Source organism: Balaenoptera physalus, assembly GCF_965194825.1.
Source record: "Balaenoptera physalus genome assembly, chromosome: 9".
In the NCBI taxonomy this organism is placed as follows: Eukaryota; Metazoa; Chordata; class Mammalia; order Artiodactyla; family Balaenopteridae; genus Balaenoptera; species Balaenoptera physalus.
This window is the reverse complement of record NC_138888.1, coordinates 70,924,907-70,938,647: the sequence shown is the minus strand read 5'-3', so window position 1 is coordinate 70,938,647 and position 13,741 is coordinate 70,924,907. Positions and strand designations below refer to the sequence as shown.

General features: G+C 39.6%; 1 long non-coding RNA gene across 3 annotated transcripts in view; it reads left to right on the top strand.

The window, feature by feature from the left end:
* The window catches only part of LOC309666540, a 444,368-nt gene that overhangs the window by 367,214 nt on the left and 63,413 nt on the right, over positions 1 to 13,741 (top strand). For 2 of the 3 annotated variants that reach the window (XR_014267154.1, XR_014267156.1), the window contains exon 4: positions 2,835 to 2,976. The exons of the other annotated variant lie outside the window; for it this stretch is intronic. This is a non-coding gene — a long non-coding RNA (uncharacterized lncRNA). The remainder of the gene's footprint in view (positions 1 to 2,834; positions 2,977 to 13,741) is intronic. 3 annotated transcript variants of the gene reach the window in all.

Here is a 13,741-nt window from a genome sequence, read left to right as displayed (position 1 = left end):
CCTGGTGAAGAAGTCCCCTGAGTCATTACTCTGATTGTCCTAACCTCTGCTTGGCATTAGATGTCCCAAAGGCAAAAAATGACCGAGGAGAAAGGATGAGGGCCAGCGGCTGGAACATCCTGGCTAATTCTCAAAACAAATTTGACATACTCAAGACTGACATACTTGAAACTGATTAAGAGGTGTGTTGGGACATGGCCAGTAGCAAAAAAGAAATACTAAAGACAAATTTACAGCTCAAAGAAATCCCTTCACCTTATGCAGTTCACATGTGTTCTTTTAGAATTGTAAATACTTTTAAAATCAGTCTGTCTTCATTCTGTAGGTGGCACAAAATTCTATTAAATTCCATAGCAAAAAATTTGACAAACTGATTGTTAGAAAGAGGTAACAGTAATTAATGTTTGTAACATGTCTTAGTCTTTACAAAGCACTTCTTTAATCATAATGCATTTGTTTCTCGCAGTAACCTTGTGGGAGTAGTAATTATTGTTTACCTGTTTTATCGGTGACAATACTGGGCTCAGTATCTTATCAAGAAGAACTAAAAATTGGCAGGACCACAGGTCTTTTCACTCCAACATCCATGAAATTTAATAAAAAGTACAGTTAATAGTCAGATACTGTGACTAGAGACGGAACTAGCCCAGCACTCAGGGATTCTGGTTCCACCTCTGTCACCACGTAGAGTTGCCTCAGCCCCTCCCTTTCACTAGGTCTCAGTTTCTTCATCGGCAAAATGAAGAGGCTCAGTGGAGCACCCCGGAGTTGTCTCCCGTTCCTTCATCACTTGATCGGTGGGAAGAAAAAAGAAATGCAATTGAACAGCATTGAAAAGAAATGCCTTCGATGCTGTCTATTTCAGAAAATGTGTTTTTTGTTTGGCTTATGGGAGGAGGAGGGCAAATAGGAACAGCCAAGCAAGTGCCAGGACTAGTCCAGGCAAATTTTCTCACCCAGCATAAGTCCTGCAGGGGAAGAAATCCCACCGGGCATTTGGAATTCATGGCGGACCTGAAGAGGAAGCAGCTGTGGTTGTGTACCCGGCACACACTCCAGTCTCTGAGCCTGAAGATAGGAGGAGGCTCCATCAGGAGGGTGGGAGTTGATCCCCAGCTAATAAATGAAGGTTTCAGAGGCACTGAACCCGCTCCACATGCATCGTGCTTTTCCCAGAGGAGTGCATACTCGTTAGTCGTAAATAAGTCCTGTGAAATGCCTCCCACGTTCCATGTGAATATTTCAAACATCGTGCTTAGCCAAGACAAAAAAAAGAAGAAGAACAAAAACAAAAGAGATCTTTACCTTTTAAGCTTTAAATTTGTTTGCTTGTTTATTACCAGATTTAATCTCCTGAAAGAAATTTTGGCATGACATCTTTAAAATTGCTCCTCTCTGACATTTATAGGCAAGGCCCAAATAGTCAGGCCAAGACTGGGGCTTCTGGGGCCCCGTCTACTCTTTATACTTCTTCCCCTTCCAGGTACTGGAGGTCTTCTCATACTGGAGGTCAGGCAAAGTGCTGTGAGAGAAATCTGTGGTGGGGAAGCAGGTTTCCCTAGGGCCGTGAGCACCCAGGCATGCAAGTCGTTGGGATGTATTTCTACAGCTGTGTTACTCCCCATTTATTTATGCAGCAAAACTTTACTGAGCAGCCCTTAGGTATCAGGCACTGTTCTACACATTAGTGGAGGCAGGAGCGGGAAGACGAATAAGATCCCGTTTAACTAGTGGTTACCAGTGGGGAGAGGGGCAGGGGGATGGGCAAGATAGGGAAAGGGGATTAAGAGACAAAAACTACTAGGTTTAAAATAGATAAGATACAAGGGTGTAACATACAGCACAAGGAATATAGCCAATATTTTATAATAACTTTAAATGGAATATAATCTATAAAAATATCAAATCACTGTGTTGTACCCCTGAAACTAATGCAACATTGTAAATGAACTATACTTCAATGAAAAAAGGACACAGTTTTGTCTCAAGGAACCCTCAGTTTTAGTGAGAGAAACAGCTAGGTAAAGGCATCTAAGGAAACATTGCAAAATGTGTGCTTAGAGAACATAAAGGGGTCAGGCATACAGCAGAGGACAGAAGGCTGCCTGAGAGAAGGGAATTCCGAAAAGCCTCAGAGAGCAGATGACATTTGAACTGGGTTTTGAGGGAAGAGTTTCACCTAAAGAGAAGGGATAGGCGAGGAGAAGAATCTTCTAGAGAGAGATTAAGGCATGTTCAAGGCAGGGAGGTGAAAGAACATGGTCTCTTCTGGGAGCCTGGCCCTCCCTCCGTTGCATGGCAGGCACCCAGGGTTTACGTGTGGAAGAGTTGTGATATTAGCCTGACAGTTTGAACAGCAGCCAGAAGGTGAAGGGGGCTTGTATTCTACCAGGCTGGGGGGTTGGATTTTTTCTCAAGGCAATGAGAACCCTGCTTTTGGATGATCATTCTGGCAGAAACACTGAATTGGCCAAAAAGTTCATTCGGGTTTTTCAGTAAGATGTGACGGGAAATAGAAAGGATGGATTAGAGGGAAGACAGGCTAGAGAAACTTAGATCGGTCATATAGAGGCGAAGGAGGGGGCACATATGAGAGAGATACAGGGGCCAAATTGGGAGGGCTTGATGTCCTGCTGCACAGACCCAATAAGTCACTCGGTCATGGGGCTTGGGAATGGGACGTGATCATGACAGGAGAGGGTGATGAGCCTTGCCTGTCCTTGATTGTTGGGTTAACAAATCCTAAGTGAGTGATTTGTTGGTATGGGGGTCTGGGGTCAGGGGTGATCGGGGAAGTGGGTGCAGTGGTGGTAAGCCTTCTTCCCTCTCTCCAGGAGCTTGTCATCTGCCTCACTGTTCAAGGGGTGACCTGAGGTCTGTGGGCCGGCAACGTCAGCATCGCCTGGCACCTTGTGCAGCATCTCGGGCCCCACCGGCATTACCGAGTGAGATGCTACTTTCTAACAAGATCCCCAGGTCAGTTACACACACGTTAAAGTTTGGCCAAGGGTAACTCTTAGAACTTTTTCCATTGGCAGGAGGATTGTAGAGGGAGTAACAGCAAAGAAATAGCATAAGGCATAAAACAAAAGTGCCAAAAATTCCAATGGTTCATCACAAGATTGTGGAGCCATACACTGATGTTTCTCTTTGTCCTGAAGTTTATACCTGCTGGGAACTATGCCTAATTACTAATTGTGACTCTCTGATGTTTTTCCACTTCACTTCATATTTCTACTGCTATCCTTTATGTACATGGGACACTTAAAGATACTTAAAAGGTTGTAAAGTGAGTTAAGCTATTTTGAGAACAACTAAGATAACAAAATAAACAAAAAATAACAAACTTGATCTCTGGCATCTTCAGAAACTTGTTATTCCTGGGATATAAGGAGCTGGTGAGTATGGCTTTAATAAAGACTGAGCTAAACTCTCCAACTTCTAGGTCAGAGAAGAGACTCACAAAGTCAGGGTCACATGGTACCAGGGCTTGGTTGGGAGCTGGGCAGCTCCAGGCAAGGAGCAAGAGACTGAATCATTGTGACATCTCTATTAAGCCTCAGGAACTGTGTTTTGCTCAAGGCATGAATTTTGGGGGTTGGCTGTGGCTCTTGCCTTTTCAGCCTCTCATCCATTTTGTTAGGACGGATTTACTGGGGTGAAAATTTGATATGGATCCAGAAATCTACGGACAAATAGTAATAACATTTGATGGAAGTTATAAAGATGACTCGGGCCCGTAAAAGAAAAGGGCTCTGCAAAATGCCTAAAGCACACCAAGATAAAGAACAGAATATGTTGCCTTCTCATAAGCTTAAAATGGCATTCAGCTCTAGGAACAGGCTTAATCTAAGCTTTGACATGCGCCATCAAGACTTCCAAAGTCTGATGATGTATTAGTTGTACCAAGATCATGGGAGAAGGTAGATCACATTCATTTGCCCCCATGATGACTGGAATGACTATGTGTTGGAGTGGAGAAGTGACAAAGAAGAATGCATGAACTTCAGAAGCGCTGAAGTGATGCAGTCTAAACAAATCACAGGTGACTTTAGTGACAATGTGAAATTGTTTTTCCAGTACATCATAAACGATAGGGATATTCTGTTCTGAACTATTCTTGTTTCTACGAGCCCCAGTTGTGAAGAGAATGTATTTATTAGGGACAGGACAAAGACCTTGAAACAGTCAGAAACAGCAGAGTCCATAGCTACTTTGACAGAATGGCTAGTTTCCATTACAGAAATCACTTTGGGGTGGTTTTTAATAGCACTGTCCTGGGGGGCACTTTGCACTTAGTTACTTCACTCAGTTTTCTCATCTGTAAGGTGAGATGCATCCTAGAGTAGACTGAATGGATCCATCAAACCATCCTGTGGTTATTTCTCCAGTTCCTGGGTGTACAGTAAATAATTATGCTCCTATTTTAGCTCCTTAAAGGGTGGAGTTTAGGATACTGTGGTAGCAAGAGTGGAAAGAAAGTCTCCTCTCTCCACCCTCCCGTACTAAAATTGCAAAGACATGGCAGGAAGGCGGAAGGGTGGTGAATACCATCACATTTTCATTTTATCCACTTGTTTGACCTGTGCAGAAGATGTGGGATTAGCAATGAATTATTCCAAGTTTAATTAACTGGTGGCTTGAATTATATTTTCTTCCCTAGATATAATATTTTCACCAGCATAAATACACAAATTCTCTGACACCTGTTTGGTAGCTACAGACCTGGCCACCTCCAAACTCATATTTAACCCTACTTCAGGGAGTGGGATCTAACTTTGTGAGAGAAGAACAAAGAGAAAGGGCTGGATATTGCAAACTCTAAGTAGGGGAAAGTTAATTCCTCATGGTGAAAACTTTGACCAATGGGGAATATTTGACAGGAGGGATCCAGGCAGATCAATAGCAGACCTCAGGAAGAATGTCCTATGACTTGTAGATATGTGCATCCAGAGTGAGGGTGGAAAATCTTTGTGAGAATTCAAGGGCATACCTCCTGTTTCTTTTAGGAAAGGAAGGCTATAACTGGTGGATAGACTTCCAGACCAGACCTCGAAAGTATTTAATCCATTTTGTAGCTACTCTGAGAGATCTGGCAGGACTGGAGATTAGCTAGGTGCTAAGCCTGAACTCCCCAGGGAGCCCCTAGAGCCCCTGGGCTGTATGTTATCCTCTGGGCCTGGCAGCCAAAGCTGGGAGTGCTGGGAATGGGGAAGATGGAAAGGACACTCAGCCTGGTAGTAAGAGAGGGCGTGGGGAGGGGTGGGCAGATGAGGAGCGCCCGTCACTCCATGTGAAGGCTTGCCAGGCAGCAGAAAATCTTCAGTTGTCAGCTTACTGCTAGTGAAGACCCAGCAAAGCAGATGCTTGATTTGCCCAAAAATAGAAAGGTGAACGGGAGGGAGATATTCTAGGGTAAGGAAAGCAGTGAAGCGGTGATTTGTTTTGTTTTCCTTCTCTTTTTTTCTTTGTTTTATAATATACTTGTCTCAATTGACATTATTTTTAAAGAGACTGCTTCTGTGCTGGGAAAGGAGAGTGTTCTGATGTGCAGATTTGGGCCATTAAATGAATAGAAAGGAAGGCCATTTTCATCCATCCCCCAAGCTCCTCAAATTTTTAAGTTCTTATTTTTGTTCTTATTTGAAAAGAGGTGACTCTTTTCCCAGATGGACTGTAGAAAAAGACACAGTGAAGGACATTGAGAATTTGGAAGGAAGAATATTGATAACTTCATAGAATGTTTGCTGAGGAAATACATATATATGTAAATATATAAATATAAATTTATAAAAATATATATATATATGTTTTTAGGTAAGTACCAAAAGGAATGTTTGGTTTTCTTCCTTTACCCTTCAAAGGACATTCTTATTAGGTTTTCTGTAAGATTAAATAACAAGGGAATGGGCAACGTAAACATAGGGCTTGGAAAATTACTTTTTGTTGGAAAAACTACATTGGCTTAATCCTAACCTGCACTTAAACCAGGGCAGAACACAGCTACACAATTTAACATCGTAAACTGTGTCCTGATGCCCCTGTTGTCCATAACAGCCCTTTCTCATGGCCAACACATATTTTAGCTTCTCAAAGCTTTTTAATTACAAGGATGTTTCTATGCTATCTAGTAAGAAAGTTTCCACTAGAGAAAATGTGATGTCCAGATAAGAAGTATTTCTTCTTTCCTTTTATTGTTCTGGTAAGTATTCCAGAAGGATAGCTCAAAAATCAGTGACAGCTGCCTGTCAAGAAGACATTCTGTCAAATTAAACAATATAGTGTTTTGCAGTGTGACGGGAAATTCCTACTTTTAATAGAATTGTCACAAAATCTCATCACCAACTACAGACAGGTACATGGTTTAGTTGTGAGTCACCAGAGTTAGCACTGGCTGGAGACCTTACCTGAGGGACCAGACTTAGTAAGAAGAGAATGAGAGACACTTGTGGTTTTGGTGGAATGCCCATGTGGGTTCTGTTTATGCAGGACTAGAGTGACTTGAAGGTCTGCTTTCTCTGTTGATGTTTTACATCTATCTTAGTTTTGCTAGAATCTCTTGAGGTTATCAGTTGATGTTCTTTTGGCCAGGGATCTGTGTCAAGCAACGTTTTGTAGTTCTCAGGATATTTGGTAACCTACAAAAACCTTTCTATGAGGAAATGTCCTTAGAAAAACAATCCTGTTTAAATTCTTTGGCAGAAAATTTCCATCAGTACACTCATAAATGCAGACTCCCATCTACTCTAATCTGTTTACTCATTTATTTATTAATATAAAATAAATTCCAAGTTCAATATTATTGAATTATCTTTAATATTATAAGAATTATCTTTAAATTCTTATGTTTATTACATTATTACAATCATTAAATTTTTATTATTTCAAATGTCATAAATAATTCCTAACAGTGGAAATAATCATTAACTGCTATTCATTTCACAGCATCCCAAATTTCACATGGTTTTGCTGTTGTTAAGTCACCCTTGAGCATCACTTTTATATTGTTTTGGTAATATGACCATCAACCTGTATTTATTTTTCTATCACATAGCTCTCATAACTAAAATATGGCAGCTAAAACCAACCTCTCCCTGGATTCATGGTTCCTAAGGAAGTCAAAATCTTGTATGAAACCAACTCTCTGCTTTCTCTGTTCCTAGGAAAAAAACACTAAATAGTTCAGGTTGGGTCCTATATTCATGATCAAAGTTGGAAGAGTACTTATTACCCACTTTTATTTTCCACAAAGAGAGATATTTTCCTTAACATCCCTTACTCTGCCCTACCCAGGGCAAGAGATTTGAGTTTTCCAATTCTAGAGTTTGAGGGTAGAATCTGACTGTGACCCCCGGCTCGGTCCTTTCCTCTGCCCTTTCTTGTTGTGATGTGTCCAGCTGCAGAAAGCACACATTCTGCTCTGCTCCTCTAAGTTGTCTAAATTTCAGGGGGCAGGGTCAACCTTTGTAGGGAGATGGTGAACAGAGGTGTCCTTAAGTGAGCCTCCCCAGATCCCAACATCTGGTACATGGGCTGAGGATCTTGAGAAATAAACAAGGAGTTGAACTTGGGCAGAAAAGTAACACTCACAGAGATTGAGACTTTGGAATGGGTCAGGCCATGTTTTTATTGTGTCCAGTTTGGCATCTGCAGGTGTCTGTATTGTGCGATGCTGCTAGTTACTACAATTGTGGATGGAGTTGGATGTTGGTGAGATGGGCTTTTAACTTGTGTGGCCAGGGCAAGTGAGTTTAGGTTTTAAAGTTTGGCCTGCTTCAGTTTGGCTTGCTAATAAAGAAGGCTGGGATGGGATTAGATCCTTCATGTGTTGGTTAAACAATCAGCATGTACTGCATCAACAGTATTTTTCAGCCGGGTTGATAGGCAGGAGCTTTAACTTTCATGGGATCTAAGTTCTGCACACCTTACAGAGCACTCATGAGGCTCAAGATTTCAGTTTTTCCTGCCAGGTCGAAGGAGGCAGTCTAAATTCCATTTTGCACTCTAGACCAAGGAACACAAAGGAGGCTCTAGGCTAAGTTTGGGTGAATGTGGCTTATTCATAAACTTGGGTTATTCCCTGTTGTGTTATTTAAAACTGACTCTGGATTTCTTACTGACAGTATCTCTATCCTTAGCTTTGGTTTTCAGAGAGCCAAGCTCTAAGTCTAACCATAGAAGTGTGGTAGACTTTATTAATAAAATAATAAAGAGAGTTTGGAAGCTCTTATTACAATAAAAAATATGCCATATTTTTCAATGGATATAAATAAATTAATAAATTTGTTGTGGACCCAGAAGCTAGGCAGATAATGAAAAAGGTCCTTTCTAGGTATTCTCTGTTTCCAAGGATCAGATTTGCTTAGAAAGTCAAGAAGGAGCTGGAGGGATCTCAAAATCGTTCTTCAAAAAGACAAAGAGGGCTATGTGCTCTCTGAGCAGCAGGAAGAAATGGGAGCAGGAAGAAGTGCGACTGATGGAGACTAAGACATAGAAGCTCACGTGTAGCTTGGTGACATCTTGGGCTGCTGGATGAAACCCTCTGTTGCATTTAAGTGTAACCAGGGTGGAGTCAAGACGGCATACTAGGAGGATGCAGAATTCGCGTCTCCTCACAACTAGGGCACCTACCAGGCACGGGGGGGGACCACAGACACCTAAGGGGATGAGAGGAACCCCCAGCGAGTGGTTGTTTCAATTATAGTTTTATTTTTCCTAATATAATTTTTATCTTTCTAATTCTATTTTATTTTTTATTCTTTGATATAGTACTGCTCCTTTTTTTCTTTCTTTCTTTTTTTTTTCTTTCTTTTTTTTAACCGAGCCATGAAGCTTGTGGGATCTTGGTTCCCAGGCCAGAGGTCAGGCGTGAATTCCTGTGCTGGGAGCTCTGAGTCCCAACCGCTGGACTAACAGAGAACCTCAGACCCCAAGGAATATCAATTGGAGTGACACCTCCCGGAGATCCTCATCTCAGCACCAAGACCCAGCTCTATCCAACTGCCTGCAAACTCCAGTACTGGCCCTCTCAAGCCAAACAACCAGTAAGACAGAAATACAGCACAACCTATCAAAAACAAAAAACAAACAAAAAAAAGACAAAAAAATATGTTACAGAAGAAAGAGCAAGGTAAAAACCTACAAGACCACAAATAAGGAAGAAATAGGCAACCTACCTGAAAAAGAATTCAGAGTAATGATAGTAAAGATGATCCAAAATCTCGGAAACAGAATGGAGAAAATACAAGAAACATTTAACAAGGATCTAGAAGAACTAAAGAGCAAACAGTGATGAACAACACAATAAATGAAATTAAAAATTCTCTAGAAGGAATCAATAGCAGAATAACTGAGGCAGAAGCATGGATAAGTGACCTGGAAGATAAAATAGTGGAAATAACTACTGCAGAGCAGAATAAAGAAAAAAGAATGAAAAGAATTGAGGATAGTCTCAGAGACCACTGGGACAACATTAAACACACCAACATTTGAATTATAGGGGTCCCAGAAGAAGAAGAGAAAAAGAGAGGGACTGAGAAAATATTTGAAGAGATTATAGTTGCAAACTTCCCTAATATGGGAAAGGAAATGGTTAATCAAGTCCAGGAAGCCCAGAGAGTCCCATACAGGATAAATCCAAGGAGAAACACACCAAGACAAATATTAATCAAACTATCAAAAATTAAATACAAAGAAAAAATATTAAAAGCAGCAAGGGAAAAGCAACAAATAATATACAAGGGAATTCCCATAAGGTTAACAACTGATTTTTCAGCAGAAACTCTGCAAGCCCGAAGGGAGTGGCAGGACATATTTAAAGTGCTGAAAGGGAAAACCTACAACCAAGATTACCCAGCAAGGATCTCATTCAGATTGGACGGAGAATTAAAACCTTTACAGATAAGCAAAAGCTAAGAGAATTCAGCACCACCAAACCAGCTTTACAACAAATGCTAAAGGAACTTCTCTAGGCAGGAAACACAAGAGAAGGAAAAGACCTACAAAAACAAACCCAAAACAATTAAGAAAATGGTAATAGGAACATACATATTGATAACTACCTTAAATGTAAATGGATTAAATGCTCCAACCAAAAGACATAGACTGGCTGAATGGATACAAAAACAAGACCCATAATATATGCTGTCTACAAGAGACCCACTTCAGACCTAGGGATACATACAGACTGAACATGAGGGGATGGAAAAAGATATTCCATGCAAATGGAAATCAAAAGAAAGCTGGAGTAGCAATGCTCATATCAGAGAAAATAGACTTTAAAACAAAGACTATTACAAGAGACAAAGAAGGACACTACATAATGATCAAGGGATCAATCCAAGAAGAAGATATAACAATTGTAAATATTTATGAACCCAACATGGGAGCACATCAATGCATAAGGCAAATGCTAACAGCCATAAAAGGGGAAATTGACAGTAACACAATAATAGTAGTGAACTTTAACACCGCACTTTCACCAATGGACAGATCAACCAAAATGATGAAAAAAAATGAAAACACAAGCTTTAAATGACACATTAAACAAGATGGACTTAATTGATATTTATGGGACATTCCATCCAAAAAGAACAGAATACACTTTCTTCTCAAGTGCTCATGGGACATTCTCCAGGATAGACCATATCTTGGGTCACAAATCAAGCCTTGGTAAATTTAAGAAAATTGAAATCGTATCAAGTATCTTTTCCGACCACAGCACTATAAGACTAGATATCGATTACAGGAAAAAATCTGTAAAAAATACAAACACATGGAGGCTAAACAATACACTACTAAATAACCAAGTGATCATTGAAGAAATCAAATAAGGAATCAAAAAATACCTCGAAACAAATGACAATGAAAACACAACTACCTGAAAACTATGGGATGCAGCAAAAGCAGTTCTAAGAGGGAAGTTTATAGCAATACAAGCCTACCTCAAGAAACAAGAAAAATCTCAAATAAACAAACTAAACTTACACCTAAAGCAATTTGAGAAAGAAGAACAAAAAAACCCAAAGTTAGCCGAAGGAAAGAAATCATAAAGATTAGGTTAGAAATAAATGAAAAAGAAATGAAGGAAATGCTAACAAAGATCAATAAAACTAAAAGTTAGTACATTGAGAAGATAAACATAATTAATAAACCACTAGCCAGACTCATAAGAAAAAAAGGAAGAAGACTCAAATCAGTAGAATTAGAAATGAAAAAGGAGAAGTAACAACTGACACTGCAGAAATACAAAGGATCATGAGGCATTACTACAAGCAACTATATGCCAATAAAATGGACAACCTGGAAGAAATGGACAAATTCTTAGAAATGCACAACTTTCTGAGACTGAACCAGGCAGAAATAGAATATATAAACAGACCATTCACAAGCAGTGAAATTGAAACTGTGATTAAAAATCTTCCAACAAACAAAAGCCCAGGACCAGATGGCTTCACAGGTGAATTCTATCAAACATTTAGAGAAGAGCTAACACCTATCCTTCTCAAACTCTTCCAAAATATAGCAGAGGGAAGAACACTCCCAAACTCATTCTATGAGGCCACCATCACCCTGATACCAAAACCAGACAAAGATGTCACAAAAAAGAAAACTACAGGCCAATATCACTGATGAACATAGATCCTCAAGAAAATACTAGCAAACAGAATCCAACAGCACATTAAAAGGATCATACACCATGATCAAGCGGGGTTTATCCCAGCAATGGAAGGATTCCTCAATATACACAAATCAATCAGTGTGATACACCGTATTAACAAATTAAAGGATAAAAACCATATGATCATCTCAGTAGATGCACAAAAAGGTACTGACAAGATTCAACACCCATTTATGATAAAAACTCTTCAGAAAGTAAGCATAGAGGGAATCTACCTCAACATAATAAAGGCTATCATATATGACAAACCCACAGCCAACATCGTTCTCAATAGTGAAAAACTGAAACCATTTCCACTAAGATCAGGAACAAGACAAGGTTGCCCAGTCTCACCACTATTATTCAACATAGTTTTGGAAGTTTTAGCCACAGCAATCAGAGAAGATAAAGAAATAAAAGGAATCCAAATGGGAAAAGAAGAAGTAAAGCTGTCACTGTTTGCAGATGACATGATACTATACATAGAGAATCCTAAAGATGCTACCAGAAAACTACTAGAGCTAATCAATGAATTTGGTAAAGTAGCAGGATACAAAATTAATGCACAGAAATCTCTTACATTCCTATACACTAATGATGAAAAATCTGAAACAGAAATTAAGGAAATACTCCCATTTACCATTGCAACAAAAAGAATAAAATACCTAGGAATAAACCTACCTAAGGAGGCAAAAGACCTGTACTCAGAAAACTATAAAACACTGATGAAAGAAATCAAAGATAACATAAACAGATGGAGAGATATACCATGCTCCTGGATTGGAAGAATCAGTACTGTGAAAATGACTATTACTACCCAAAGCAGTCTACAGGTTCAATGCAATTCCTATCAAATTACCAATGGCATTTTTCACAGAACTAGAACAAGAAATTTTACAATTTGTATGGAAACACAAAAGACCCCGAATAACCAAAGCAATCTTGAGAAAGAAAGATGGAGCTGGAACAATCAGGCTCCCAGACTTCAGACTATACCACAAAGCTACAGTAATCAAGACAGTATGGTACTGGCACAAAAACAGAAATAGAGATCAATGGAACAGGATAGAAAGCCCAGAGATAAACCCACGCACATATGGTCACCTTTTCTTTGATAAAGGAGGCAAGAATATACAATGGAGAAAAGACAGTCTCTTCCATAAGTGGTGCTGGGAAAACTGGACAGCTACATGTAAAAGAATGAAAGTAGAACACTTCCTAACACCATACAGAAAAATAAACTCAAAATGGATTAAAGACCTAAATGTAAGGCCAGACACTATCAAACTCTTAGAGGAAAACATAGGCAGAACACTCTAGGACATAAATCACAGCAAGATCCTTTTTGACCCACCTCCTAGAGAAAGGGAAATAAAAACAAAAATAAACAAATGGGACCTAATGAGCTTTTGCACAACAAAGGAAACCATAAGCAAGACGAAAAGACAGCCCTCAGAATGGGAGAAAATATTTGCAAATCAAGTAACTGACAAAGGATTAATTTCCAAAATATACAAGCAGCTCATGCAGCTCGATAACAAAAAAACAAACAACCCAATCCAAAAATGGGCTAAAGATCTAAATAGACATTTCTCCGAAGAAGATATACAGATTGCCAACAAACACATGAAAGGATGCTCAACATCACTAATCATTAGAGAAAGGCAAACCAAAACTACAATGAGGTATCACAAAAAAATCTACAAACAATAAATGCTGGAGAGGGTGTGGAGAAAAGGGAACCCTCTTGCACTGTTGGTGGGAATGTAAATTGATACAGTCACTATGGAGAACAGCATGGAGGTTCCTTAAAAAACTAAAAATAGAACTAACAGTTGACCTAGCAATCCCACTACTGGGCATATACCTGGAGAAAACCATAATTCAAAAAGAGTCATGTACCACAATGTTCATTTCAGCTCTATTTACAATCGCCAGGACATGGAAGCAACCTAAGTGTCCATCGACAGATGAATGGATCAAGAAGATGTGGCACATACATACAATGGAATATTACTCAGCCATAAAAAGAAATGAAATTGAGTTATTTGTAGTGAGGTGGATGGACCTAGAGTCTGTCAT